Source organism: Neophocaena asiaeorientalis, unplaced genomic scaffold (assembly GCF_003031525.2).
Source record: "Neophocaena asiaeorientalis asiaeorientalis breed wild unplaced genomic scaffold, Neophocaena_asiaeorientalis_V1.1 scaffold46, whole genome shotgun sequence".
NCBI classification, from domain to species: domain Eukaryota; kingdom Metazoa; phylum Chordata; class Mammalia; order Artiodactyla; family Phocoenidae; genus Neophocaena; species Neophocaena asiaeorientalis.
This window is the reverse complement of record NW_020175393.1, coordinates 10,876,510-10,890,471: the sequence shown is the minus strand read 5'-3', so window position 1 is coordinate 10,890,471 and position 13,962 is coordinate 10,876,510. Positions and strand designations below refer to the sequence as shown.

The following is a 13,962-nucleotide window of genomic DNA, read 5'->3' as shown; positions in this document are numbered from 1 at the left end:
CTTCTGCTGCACATGCCAACATACCTCGAATTTGCTGGCAGCAGGCACTTCTCATGTGTTGGTTTTGGAACCTTTTAGCAGTTTGTCCTATTTCTCTTCCATCTGGGCTAGAAACATGCCAACCAGGATTTCTCTGGATTTTTTTCTTAATCCCGGGCTGCAACCCAAGGGAATGAGCGAGCATCCAGGACCCCCTGGGTCTCAGGGTCCATCACCGCCTGGTACCTGCCTCCCCTCCCCAGCTGTCGCTGGGCACCATGGCCCTCGGTCCCCCAGGCGTAGTCCCAACTTGTGGTGACCTCTCAAACTTAGTGCCTGGAGGCCAGGTTATTACAAAGGGACATTTGAGCTTCCACTGGAAATTGGTAATATATATTCTTGGCAGCAGTAAGGACAGGCTGTGAAAATTCTTTTGGTGTTGGACTTCTTTTAAGGAGTGGAGTTTGGTTTTAGCATACTCCCAGGCAGTGAAATGGGAAAACCAGGCTAAAGATGGAGATGTACGAGAGTGGCAGGTGGAGCCCAGAGTCTGGGGTCCAGAGAACATCAGTGCCCACCACCTGGTAGGGGCTCGATAATCATTTGCCGCTTGGATGACTGGACGAGGTGTAGCAGCAACACATGGTGACATTTCAGCTTCGCTTATTAGACCGACTGAGTCCCATCAGGTCTACCTCCTAACCTTCTAGGTCTGTATCGTCCCTCCCTGCTCCCCTTCGGCACCAGCTGGAATGCCTGACCTCAACCCCTCCCACCAGGCTCCTGACCAACTTCGTCCCAGGTCCCCTGGCCCCCAGACCCCAGCCTCTCCAGTCCACCCTGCAGACCATGGCTACTGTTTATCTTCCTAAAAACAGAACTTCTAAATGTGGGATCCTGGATGGGACCCTGGTACAGAAGAAGAGCATCGGTAGAGAAACTGGGGAAATCTGAACAGAGCCTGAAATTTAGTTAATAGTAATGTATCGATGTGAATCTCCTAGTGTTGACAAATGTATCTAAGACATTAGCAATAGGAGGAACTGGGGGGATGGGTAAACTGAACTCTCTGTACTATCTTTGCAACTTTTCTCTGAATCTAAAATTATTCTTACAACAAAAAGTTATACCAAAGAAGCAAATCTGACCATATCACGCGCCTGCTTAAAATTAGGGTGACCAATAAGCTTACCTACGAAACAGAAACAGACTCACAGACATAGAGAACAGACTTGTGGTTGCCAAGGGGAAGGGGCGTGGGGGAGGGACGGACTGGGAGTTCCAATTCTAGAATCCCACTCCATAGAAATACATATGCCTCAAGATGTATGAACAGGATATTCTGCTATAGTGAAATATTGGGAATAATCTGCGTGTCCGTCGATAAGGAAATAGCTATATGAATTGAGGTAAATTCAGGTGCCGGGCCGGGGGAGGGAGGGGGTGGCAAGGGAGGCGTGGGTGTACGACCCCAAGGGTCCCTTAGCCCTGGGTTCTGGGCCGCGGGGCGGAGACGATCCGTTGGTGGGGTCGGGGTCTGGGGACGAGGTCCCGGCAGCGCACCGACTGCCCCACGGGGTGAGGCCCCGTGGGGTGGGGGCCCTGCTGGGTGAGGCTCCATGGGGTGGGGGCCCCGTGGGTGCCCCGCGCTGGAGCTGGGAGGAGCTGGCCGGTGGTTCCCTCCCGCAGACCCGTCGGCCCCAAGATGTCGTACATACTCCCGCACCTGCACAATGGCTGGCAAGTGGATCAGGTCATCCTCGGAAGAAGACCGCGTGGTCGTCATTCGGTTTGGACACGACTGGGACCCTACTTGTATGAAGATGGACGAGGTTCTGTACAGCATACCTGAAAAGAAACGGCAGATAATGGGGGATCTTCCTCATCTTGCTGCGAGCCCTGTTTGGATACCCCAGCTGTTTTAAAAGTTAAAAATTCCTCAGTTATTTATCTTGTGGATATTACAGAAGTACCTGACTTCAACAAAATGTATGAGTTATACGATCCGCGCACTGTCATGTTTTTCTTCAGGAACAAGCACATCGTGATCGACCTGGGTACTGGCAACAACAACAAGATCAACTGGGCCATGGAAGACAAGCAGGAGATGATCGACATCATCGAGACGGCGGGGGCCCCGGAAGGGTCGCGGCCTGGTCGTGTCTTCGAAGGACTACTCCACCAAGTACAGATACTGAGCCCTCGTCCAGTCCTGGTGCATACATTGCCGTGGAGTCATTGTCACGTGGAAATACTTTCAACTATTTAAAGCCTTTGAGAAAGCGTTTGGGAAAGTACACATAGCTCAAGGAGCTGGAGGGTTTTGCAGTGAGGGTGGCATTGCCTCCACTTTCAGTCTGCCTGGTCCTTGTATTTTTGTATCAGCAAATATCTGTAAATATCTAGCTGATATAAATAAAATACATGGTGTTGGGAAAAATTTTTTTTTAATTTTTTAATAAATTGAGGTAAATTCATACAATGGAATACTGGGTAGCCATTAAAACAATGAGGTAGATCTCCATGTATTAACAGGAAGAGGTCTCCAACATATAATCTACGTCAGGGGTCGGTAAACTAAGTGCCATAAACCAAATCCAACCCCTGTCTGTGAATGTACTGCCCACCAGCTAAGAATCGTTTTTACATTTTTAAATGGTTGAAATGCAATCAAAAGAAGAGTAGTATTTTGCAATATTGAAAATTACATGAAATTCAAACTTCAGTTTCCATAAATAAAGTTTTATTGGAATATAGCCACGCCCATTCATTTACATGCTGTCTATGGCTGATTTTTTTTTTATAAATTTATATATTTATTTATTTTTGGCTGCGTTAGGTCTTTGTTGCTGCACACTGGCTTCCTCTAGTTGCGGCAAATGGGGGCTACTCTTCGTTGCGGTGTGCGGGCTTCTCATTGCCATGGCTTCTCTTGATGCAGAGCACGGGCTCTAGGCACGTGGGCTACCGTAGTCGTGGCATGCGGGCTCGGTAGTTGTGGCTCGTGGGCTCTAGAGTGCAGGCTCAGTAGTTGTGGTGCACGGGCTTAGTTGCTCCGCGGCACATGGGATCTCCCCAGACCAGGGATCGAACCTGTGACCCCTGCATTTGCAGGCGGATTTTTAACCACTGCACCACCAGGGAAGTCCCTAGGCTGATTTCTTGATGCGGCAGCAGAATTGAGTACAGGTGACAGGGACCATATGGTTCCCAAGCCAAAAATATTTATTATCTGGCCTTTTACAGAAAAGAAATTGCTGACCCTAATCTAAGTGATAAAGGGCAAATCACATATTGTATACGTATAAAATTCCCTTCATAAAATATGCTCATAAAAATTATATATATACATATATGTATTTAAGAATGTAAATTAACAGAAGAAGGTATGGGAGGACCCACCCTAAATGGTTAACAATGGTTCCTTATGAAAGAGGACCGGGATTAGAGAAGGAAAATGGATAAAGGGACATTACATGTTTTATTACTTTATATTTATATATGTATTTATAGTCTTTCAATTTTATACTGAAAAAGTATATATATATCTCCAGTCAATTCTTGTTATTTGCAGTAGTTATGTTCTATAAAGTCAATGAAAACACTTAAATACAGAACACTGAGCCGTTGCTTCTAAGGGAAATATGAAGTCAGGTTCCTGAGAGTCTCTGGTCAAAATATTTTCATTAGCCAATCAATCCATAACCTTGTTTTATGTGTGATTCTGTATAAAGACACCTGACTTAACATATTTCGTTGATCCATTAACACTGAACTTACAGCCAACAGCTCTGTAACTCAGACCTGGATGAAGCTTACCTAACACATGTATTTTTTCTGTAACGCACATCACAGCCTTCTTTGATTTAGCAACACTAGACAGATTTTTCAGCACTACACTTGGGGGCCATTTTAAACAACAAAATCACCAACAAAAAGCACAAAAATGCAAAAAACATGGCACTCGTGGGATGGGGAAAAGGATCCTTGTTGACAGTATGAGAGCTGAAACAGCATCACTTTGTTTGACCTCAGCTGGGGCTGTGCTCACGGGTGACTCAAATCTTTTGTCCCTCTGCCCATGTCCACAAATGGCTGCGAAAGCACCATGTCTACTGATTTGTGGGTCACAAATAAATTTTAGTGAGTAGAAAAATCCACATAATGGAACTGGTGAATAAGGAAGACTCGAGATATGTATATATATATATATATACACACATATGCATTGCTTTTGTAGTTAATCAACAAAAAATATGTTTACTATTTGCCCTTGACCAGAGTTGTCTGCAAAGTCTTTCTTTTGGGCAGCAAGCAGAGGGTCCCGAGCCATGCCTCTGATGGGTAGAGATGTTCATTTTTACATTAAGACAGTCCACCTTTCACCAGGACTCCCAACAGGGCACAGACAGCACAAAGCAGAGGACGTGTTAAGGCTTCCTCATGGCTGTTTCCCAAGTTGCAGGGTTGACTTCTTGGGTATCTGTGAACAGCTGTGTCCTGGACACACACGGTTGGGCCAGCCAGAGGCGTGCAGTGAGGGGTTTGCCCCTCCTCACCCAACTTCCATTTCTTCATTCATTGATTTACTCACACCATTCATTCACGCAGTCAACACATTCATGAAAGACAAAGTATCATATGACATCCCTTATATGCAGAATCTTTCAAAAATGATAAAAATGAACTTATTTACAAAATAGAAACAGACTCACAGGCTTAGAAAACAGACTTATGGTCCCGGGGGGGAAGGGTGAGAGGGAGGGATAGATTGGGAGTTTGGGACTGACATATACACGCTGCTATATTTAAAACAGATAACCAGGGCTTCCCTGGTGGCGCAGTGGTTGGGAGTCCGCCTGCCGGTGCAGGGGACACGGGTTCGTGCCCCGGTCTGGGAGGATCCCGCATGCCGCGGAGCGGCTGGGCCCGTGAGCCATGGCCGCTGAGCCTGTGCGTCCGGAGCCTGTGCTCCGCGGCGGGAGAGCCCACGGCAGTGAGAGGCCCGCGTACCACAAAAAAAAGCAACAGATAACCAACAAGGACCTACTGTACAGCACAGGGAACTCTGCAATAACTTAAATGAGAAAAGAATAGATACATGTGTATGTATAACTGAATCACTTCGCTGTACACCTGAAACTAACACAACATTGTTAATCAATTATACTCCAATATAACATAAAATTTTTAAAAATTAACTAATAACTAGTAAAAAAAAAAGCGCAGGGGCAAAAGGGTGCTGCTGTAGAGAAGGTGCACGAGTCAAGTAATGTTTCCAGGTGGAAAAGCTACTTTCAACTCTTCTCCTAAAATGAAAAATGTAACTTCAGCACTGCACAGGGCACTAACTTACATGTATCCATCTATCGTCTGATGGGGTTTTGATCTCTGGCTCATCTTCCCACTGGCCTTTTTAGAGTCCCGTGAGTAGAACTGTGTCCTCCTGTCCTCCACACTCCCACAGAGCTTATGGAAGAGCTGAAGGAAGGCAGGGGGAAATCAGAACTGGTCAGCAGGTGCAAGTCAGACCGAGTTAAGGCAATCAGACAGGAAAGAGAGGCACACCCAGGCCCACATGAAACGAAGTCTCAGCCTCACCTGAAGACATTAAAGGAATACCAGACCATCAGGGCTCTGGAGGTGAGGTCCGGTCCTTAGCGCTGGACACCACCCCTCAAGCTGGGGCTCCTACAAAGCGCTGTTGCCACTTGTGGTGAGCAGAGGTGGGCCTTGGAGCTTGCTGACTTCTCCTGCTGGTTCTTCTCAGGTAACAAGCTCCGGAGGCTGACACACATTCCTGGAAACGCATCCCTCCCTAGGGCTTCGGCTACCCTACATCCCACCCCCTAGACTGTGCCCCAGACCAGGCTCCAGGGGATGAGCCATGTGGCCAGAGGTGACTCCTCTCTGGGCCCTGTCCCTCCTCTGTGAAGCTGCAAGTTGTCCTGGCATCACAAGCCCCCAGGATCCCTTCTAGTTTGTAGAGTGAGGACCCAGAAGCTCTAGGAGCTGCCCCTCAAAGCACTCAGCCTCGGGCTGGGGTTGCCCAGAGACTGTGCCCTGAACCAGCCTGAGGCGTAAGGGCCTTACTGCTCTTCCTTTGAGAATTTCTACAGTCAGTGTCTCTTTGTAAGTAGGGAAGGTGAACATGCCTCCTTTGTGTCTGCACTCCACACCCAAAGTGGAATGCACTCTCTCCACATGTGGTGGCCAGAGTGACAGAGCAGGTAAGACCTGGGAGAGGGCGTGCAGGTGTGTGTGTGTGTGTGTGTTTCTCTCTGTGTGTGTGTGTTTCTGTGTGTGTGTGTGTGTGTTGTTCCGGTGCCTGTTCCCCTATGAGAAGAGACCAGACCTGGAGGAAGAGGGAGGTAACAGAGGAGCTGGTCTGCTGGCATCTGGGGAATCGAAAAAAGTCTGCTGGCTTTTCTCCCATGAAAATCGAGGCTGCGCCTGAGGAAGCAAACAGTTCCAGTTCCCAGGGGTGGCCCTCAGGACTGGAAGCTGCAGCCTTTGTGGCCATTGTTTCAGCTGTGGGTGCGACTTGTATCGCTTGTGACAACAGTGGCAGAGTGTCCTACTGCAGGGCAGGGACCCCAACCGGCGTCTTCCCGGTCCCCCCAGCAGACCCTGCACCTCACGCTCTAGAACGCCCCTCCTCCGTCCCTCTGTCTGTCACCTGCGCTGCTCTGTCCTGGGACCCAGCCGGCGGGCTCCACCCCTGTCCCGTCCACGCCATCTCGGGCTCACAGCCAGGCTCCATCTCTGTCACGGTCCCTGAGCAGCCCTGCCAGAATTCCTGGGAAGAGGTGGGTCCTCCCTGTGAAGCCAAGAGCAGTGATTGGAAACTCTGGGAAGTTTGGCTTTCATACGTTCCAGAGGGAATGTTTCTGAACCCCTTCCGGGTTGGATGGAATGGGGAGACAGGGAGAGAGTACCAAGGGGCTGGGGTGGTCACCATTCCACTGTGAGGGAAAACAAGCCCGGGTCTGGGGAGTCTCACAGGCCCCTAGGAGCGCTAGAATTAATACATGAAACTTCTATACCCTTTGCATAAGACGATAAGTCAGTATTACTGTGTCCATTTTACAGGAGAGAAAACTGAGGTGTGAGTCCATTCATCCATGAGGTTCACGGTTTCAGTAGTAATACTATTTATATACATATATTTTATACTTTACTATATTATATCTATCTATATATACACACACACATGCACACTTTTTACCTCTATTTCCCATTTTTACTTTCCCATCATCATTCTTGATCCCGACAGCTCTGTGAGACAGAAAGGTCAGACTGACAGTCTCTCAGCCCATGACAGAGCTCTGCTAGAACAGGTCTCCTGCATTTCTGGTTGGGAACAGAGTTGATAGCTTAACTGCTTTCATTTCCAACTCACTGTGCCCCTGCCTTCCTTACAGAGTCCAGTTAAAGCTTCCCCCTGTCCCCCACCCCCGCCCTCATGTCATGCCTGGGTCCCAGGGGAATCTGATCCCAGCAGTTAGGGTGACTCAAGTCTCTTTGCTTGTGTTGGGTTCAGAAGCCTGGGTTAGGCCAATCAACCCAGGATATCAGCCTAGTGGCTGCTATTATCCAGGTAGCGGCTTAAACTGACCAGTTCAAACTGAAAGGAAAAGGTTTCCTCTCCTTCTCTCTGGACGTGACCGAAGAAGCAAGTGCTAGATATGCTGCTGGCAGCCATCTTGCAGCCATGAGGCGAGTCAGCCTAAGGAAGAGAATTAGAAGAGGGCAGAGTAAACAGGATTACAGGAAAACAGAATTAGCACCCTGATAAAACCCTACCTGAAGCCCTAGCTCTGGGCTACTTGTTAGATCCTATAGTAAACTCCTTATTGTTTAAGTCAGTTTGCATTGACTTTTCTCTTCCTTGTATCCAAAACCACCTTAATGGGCAGGTCTGGACGGACACACTTTCTCCCACTTCTGCTGTCAGACTTCTCCTTGCTTTCCTCTGGCTCCTGTCAGAGCCAAGTCAGCACACATTGAAAGGGCCAGGGCGGACTAAATGCGTCTCCTGGACACCACAAATGTCTTTGTGGTATCTTAAGACTTTAAAAACTGTGCAGGGAGCTGCGGCCTAGCTCGGTCCTGCTTCCCATTAGGATAAACACATCCCTCAGCAGGGCGACCCATGCCCAGCTCCAGAAATAGCCTGCCCACCAGAGAAAATGCACTTTATTTGACAGGCTTCCACAGCCATATCATTATCATATAATCTCTTTTATCCACCCCTTTCCCCTGCCCTGGAACTCAAATTGCATCTTTAAAATGTCTAAATAGCAGTTTGGTGATCTTCAGTGATGCTATACTTGATACTGAGCTGGGAAAATCAATGTCAAATGCCCAACTTCAGAGAAGTTTGGGTGAGGGGTGAGAGGGAGGTTTTACATCCAATTACTTTCCTGTGAAGAAATATGGGTTGAAAATACTTGACAAGGGACTAAGTTTCAACGTCCACAAGTCCAGCTTTTGACTTCCTAATCACCAACATCAACCCCACAGACCTCGCCTGAGCGCCTGTGGGCGACTTTCCACCCTCATTTCCTCCTACAAAAGTAGGAGTAGGTGGGGACTCCTTTTGGCTTCCTCCTCCCGGGATAGCACAGCCCTGCATGGGTGCCGATGCCCCAAGGGCTCCAGGAGGAATCAGGCAAGATGCAAAGAGGCAGCCCCAGGAACAAATAGTGACGGTGTCCAAAAATGCCCACTGGTAAGGGACAGTGTCAGGACTGTGTCCCTAGGGGCTGTTCAGGGCAGTCACAGTATCAGAGTGAAACAAAGGAAGCTCTCCACAGGAAGAGGGAGTCCGCCCGGGGGGTGTGGAGGGCCGATGATGCCTGTTTCTGGATGTGGGTGAACTCCATTTACCCAGGGCTGGCTCTGAGCAACACTCTGGGAAGTGGGCGGGAGTCTGTGTCCCGCCAGGTGGAGCTTTCACATTCCTCTTCCTGTTACTGAACACCTACTCCAGATCCTTCCTGGACCTGAGTGACAGACTCCAGCTCCCAGGGCTGAGTAAAAGGCCAGGGAGGCAGCCAGGATATAGGAGGGTGGCTTCCTAGAAGGAATTTAAGCCTTCCTTCTGCCAACTCCATTTCCAGCAGCAGCCTGGAGGACTTGTTGGGAGAGGAGAATGTGGGGCTTCTAATCCCCTGAGCACCCACTCCGTACCTGACACTGTGCTTACAAGAACTGCATATCATGGAGATCACTGGGCCAATTTACAGATGAGAAAACTGAGGCTGAGAGAGGTCAAGGAACTTTCCCAGGATCACACTAGCAAGTAAAGTGGCTGGTGAGATTCAAGTCTAGGTCTTTCTGCCCCTTGAGGCCTACTCTGCTTGCCTGCTTAGGTGAGGTGAGCTCTGACTTTCCTCACTGCCTCTTAAACTGACCTGGGGAAGCAAATAACAACTCCCTTCATTGGAGCCCACAGTATGCAGAATGGGGTAGGGGCTGGTAGTTACAGACCTAAAAACCAACCCTTTCCTCTTCCTGCAAGTTGCTCCTGATCAATGCTGGGCACCCCAGGCCATCGCAGGAGAAAGGGCAATATGGAACTTCCTGGAAGTTCTCAGGATCCCCACCGTCCCAACGCACACACATACACACACATACACATGCCTACACACACAGACACACACAGAGATGCACACACAGACATACACATACAACAATCAATTTTTCTTGAGACCAAAATAAATGAGCGATATAATCATATTTTCTTCAAGATTTCTGGAGTATCAAAAATAAAATTTAAAAAAAAGACCATTATCCCTACACTTTTGGTTGAGGAAAAATTCAATCATCAAAATGAAGTACAGAGAGGCAGAGCAGATCTGTTTCTCATGAAGAAGGTTTGGGGAGAGGCAGCTCTGCTGCGGGCACGCGTGTGTCCCAAGTGCCTTCCGTTGGTGCACGTGCTGTGGGTAGGGTGTTGTCCTGCTTGATCGTGACCCTTCATGCAACTCCACGCGCCTGAGCTTGTGTGCCGAAAGATCCAGAAGCACCAGAGCCCCTCGTCCAGTGAGAATCAGGCAGCAGAAAATCTGCATTTAATTGCAAATATTGTAAAAATAATCATGCAGAAGACCGAGCTAGCATTGCAACTGTGTGTCCTCGACTTAGTGCCTGCGTGTGGGACGTCTTTCTGCGGAAATGCTTATAGAGCTGTAAACCCTAAGCTGAGATTTCTTCAAGAACGTGTCTTCTCTCATTACGATGATTTTACTTTGGAGGGTGTTCCCAGCCTTTTCCAGGAAAAGAAGATGGTGGGGGGTGGACGTGGGGGACTTGTAGGGTGAAGAAGGGGGACAGGGAGACCGACTCAGATGTGTCTTAAAGATGTCTTTGTTTTTAATTATCCGTGTCCTGGGCTACGTCGCAATCAGCCTCTCTCCAGAGTTTCAACTCAGATCAAATGCTCTGTGCTGCAGTCTTACTCTCCACCTCCCAGACGGCGGCCTTTCCCCATTTGAAGATTATTTATTGCTTCTCAACCACCTTTCATGCTGCTAAATGTTTCTCCATGCTCAGTGAAGAAAACAGCCCAGCGGGATTTTGTTTTATTTCCCTGAGTGCTGGCCTGTCCTCCCACTTCATCCCAGGGAGCATTTTGGGCTTAACAGTCTGCACACACCCCCTCCCCTCCTAGGGCAGCTCCTCGGCCTGGGCCTGGCCAGGGGAATGGTCCCCAGGGTCCACTGGTCACACGGCTGCCTCTGGGCCTGCACGACTCTACTTTCAAAAGAGGGGGAGAAAGCAAACTGCTTCTAGAAGCTTGCTGAAAAGCAGCTCAGTCCGAAATGCTTTCCTTCCAACTCCTCCACCCCCTAGGATATCCAGTAGGTGGGCACCCCTCCTGGACTTGAAAATGCAGATTTAGCCTAAGTGGGGTGATGCCAGCCACCACCCTGACTCCCCACCCAGGTCCGAAATAAATTTACACCTCCTCATTTCTGTCCTATTAATCAGTCAGTCTGAGGAAAAACAAGCCAGCCAAGCTGGGCCAGTTGGACGAGTCACAGAATATATGTTTTCAGATATTTTTAAATTAATTTTATTTCCTGCTCATATTTAAAATTTTGCTTCCATTACCAGAATGCAACTGTGCTGGACCTCTTGTAAGGAAAACTGCAAATTCTATCGTTAGATTTCCCTCACCCACCCGCTGAGACTCCATGCTGCGCATCCTCATAGGCTGTAACCCTGGGGGGTGGGCGGATCCCAGCCCCTTCCTCCTTCAGGTTCTGATTTCCAGCTCTGGCCCTCCTCCCCTGCCAGGCCTTAAGTCTCACTTCCTGGCCCGGCTTGGATGGCGTCTAGGGGGCCCTGAGAGCACCATCCACTCCCTGGCCTTGGGGGTCGAGGTGCCCCCACGTCAGCCTTGTCCCCCAGCTGCCCTGCTCTCCCCACCTTGCTCCTCCTCTTTGCAGCCCTTGCCCTTGAATGGTCCTCCTTCTTCCACTCCTGTTATAGAAACAAGAAGCCTGGGCTTCCCTGGTGGCGCAGTGGTTGAGAGTCCGCCTGCCGATGCAGGGGACGCGTGCCCGGTCCGGGAAGATCCCACATGCCGCAGAGCGGCTGGGCCCGTGAGCCATGGCCACTGAGCCTGCGCGTCTGGAGCCTGTGCTCCGCAACGGGAGAGGCCACAACAGTGAGAGGACCGCGTACTGCAAAAAAAAAACAAAAACAAAAACAAAACAAGAAGCCTAAAGAGCCAGTGGGAAAATTTTTTTAAATATATATTCTTTTAATATATGAATACAAACAATAAGTGAAAGAACAACTACCTTCAAAAGTATCTTTTCTGTAAATTAGTCTATCCCAACTTTTAAGTACAGAAAATGCTGGCATATGTCACAATATGCTAGGAAGAAATGATTCTTGTTTTATGACTTTAGGTTTGTTTATTTAAATTTTGTTTATCTATTTTAAATATAGCAGCGTGTGCATGTCAATCCCAGACTCCCACTTTATCCTTCCTCCCCCCTTCCCCACTGGTAACCCTAAGTTTGTTGTCTAAGTCTGTGAGTCTGTTTCTGTGTTGTAAATAAGTTCATTTGTACCTTTTTTTTTTTAATATTCTGCATATAAGCCATATCATATATCTGTCTTTCTCTGTCTGACTTACTTCATTTAGCACAATAATCTCCAGGTCCATCTATGTTGCTGCAATTGGCATTATTTCATTCTTTTTAATGGCTGAGCAATATTCCATTGTACACGTGTACCACGTCTTTTGCATCCACTCATCTGTCAATGGACATTTAGGTTGCTTCCATGCGTTGGCTATTGTACACAGTGCTGCAATGAACGTTGGGATTAAAGACCTAAATGTAAGGCCAGAAATGTTTACAAGAAACTTTAAAATGCTCTCTACAGACAGAGACCATAATAATAGCAAACACTCACTAGAGTTTACCGAGCTCCAGGGATTCTTCTAAGCACCTTACATGGATGAGTTCATTTACCACCCAGAACCCTGTGCGCTGGATACTGTTATCATCCCATATGAGGGGGGCCGAGGAACAGAGAAACCAAAACTTGCTCGAGGTCACCCAGCCAGGATGCGGGAGGGCCGGGCTTTGGACACAGGCAGCTCTTAACAATTGCATTATTCTATCTCTCTAAGGAGAAGTTTTCTCTATTTGTAAATTGGTCAATTACTTGATAATCGCAACCATACAGGCCTTGATCAAGAACTGAAAACATAAGTAAAGGAGACCTTTGAGAAACGAAAGAATGTGTCACAAAATTCAAATCCAAAGTTTCCTGAGGAGAGCCGTTCAGGCCTTCCCACAGGATCTCCAGATGACAACTCTTACCTTACATACAGTCCTAACAGGCCTGGAGGGTGTTTGCCCAGCCTCAGCCTATTAGAAACAATGAATTAGAAAGAAGGTAAAATCAACCTTAAAGGGAAGCATGTTAAACCATAGCATGGTGCCCAGTCAATTGGCTGTATTTATAGCCAATATAGATGACGTTTGTGATGGATTTTAAATTAATACAGGGAAATGCTTATATTCTAATGGTATCTAAAAATAAGCTGGAGGCAAAATTACATCTACAGTATGACTTCAACATGTAAAACAAGCAAACAAAACTCAAAACGATGGAAAAAGAGAAAGTAGGAATATAGCAAAATGCATTTTTCTCTAGATGCCATGGGTGATTTCTTTTTCTTAATTTCTACTTTTTTTGATGTTTTTGTTTCAAATTCTGTGTAGTGTGTGTGTAGTCTTTTACGAGTGCAGAAACTCCCAATAAACTTTAAGAAAGAGAAATAAGGAAAGAGGAAGAGAGAAAGTCCAGGGAGGTTGGGGGGAGGATGGAGGGGAGAAGGCCACCCCCAATCAGGTGCAAGCCCTACCACGGGTGATAAACCAGAGGAAGAGAAACTATTGCATTCACATCCAAGAAATCAGAATGCCTGATGGTCTAGGCGCCACTTCCTGGAAGGGCAAATTGCTCTCCATAAATCAATCACCTTGAAAATATCACAGTATAATCAACTGGCAATTAGAATAATAACTACTGTTGACTAAGCACTTACCTCTTTCCATGCAAGTGCTTTACTTACAAAACCACTGGGCCTCAAATAGGCCTTGTGAGGGAGCTATGCCTTTCCTCAATTTACCCCTGAAAACCTGAGGCATGACAGTTAATATCCATTAGAGTGAAGGTTTGATTCTGTTCATGAGATCCAGCTAAGAAGGCCTAGAAGCAAGAAACCCAAAGTAGACAGATTCTCATTTCAAATATCAAAAATGAATGAGAGCCTTTTATTCGTTAAAAGGTGAGTTTCAAGTGTGAGAACCACTTACCTAGCACACCTTGTGGTGCTAGGTCGTGGATACCTGGGGATTCCAGGTGAAGTTCCCTAGAAACCCTCCAGCCCCTACGTCCTGCTGGAAATGGGTCCTGCCTTCTAGCACCTTGAAGGGGTGCATTCCC

At 47.6% G+C, this 13,962-nt stretch overlaps 1 pseudogene; it reads left to right on the top strand.

The window, feature by feature from the left end:
* The first annotated feature begins 1,684 nt into the window (after positions 1 to 1,684).
* Positions 1,685 to 2,177, top strand: LOC112414014 (thioredoxin-like protein 4A; annotated as a pseudogene).
* Positions 2,178 to 13,962: the final 11,785 nt, after the last annotated feature.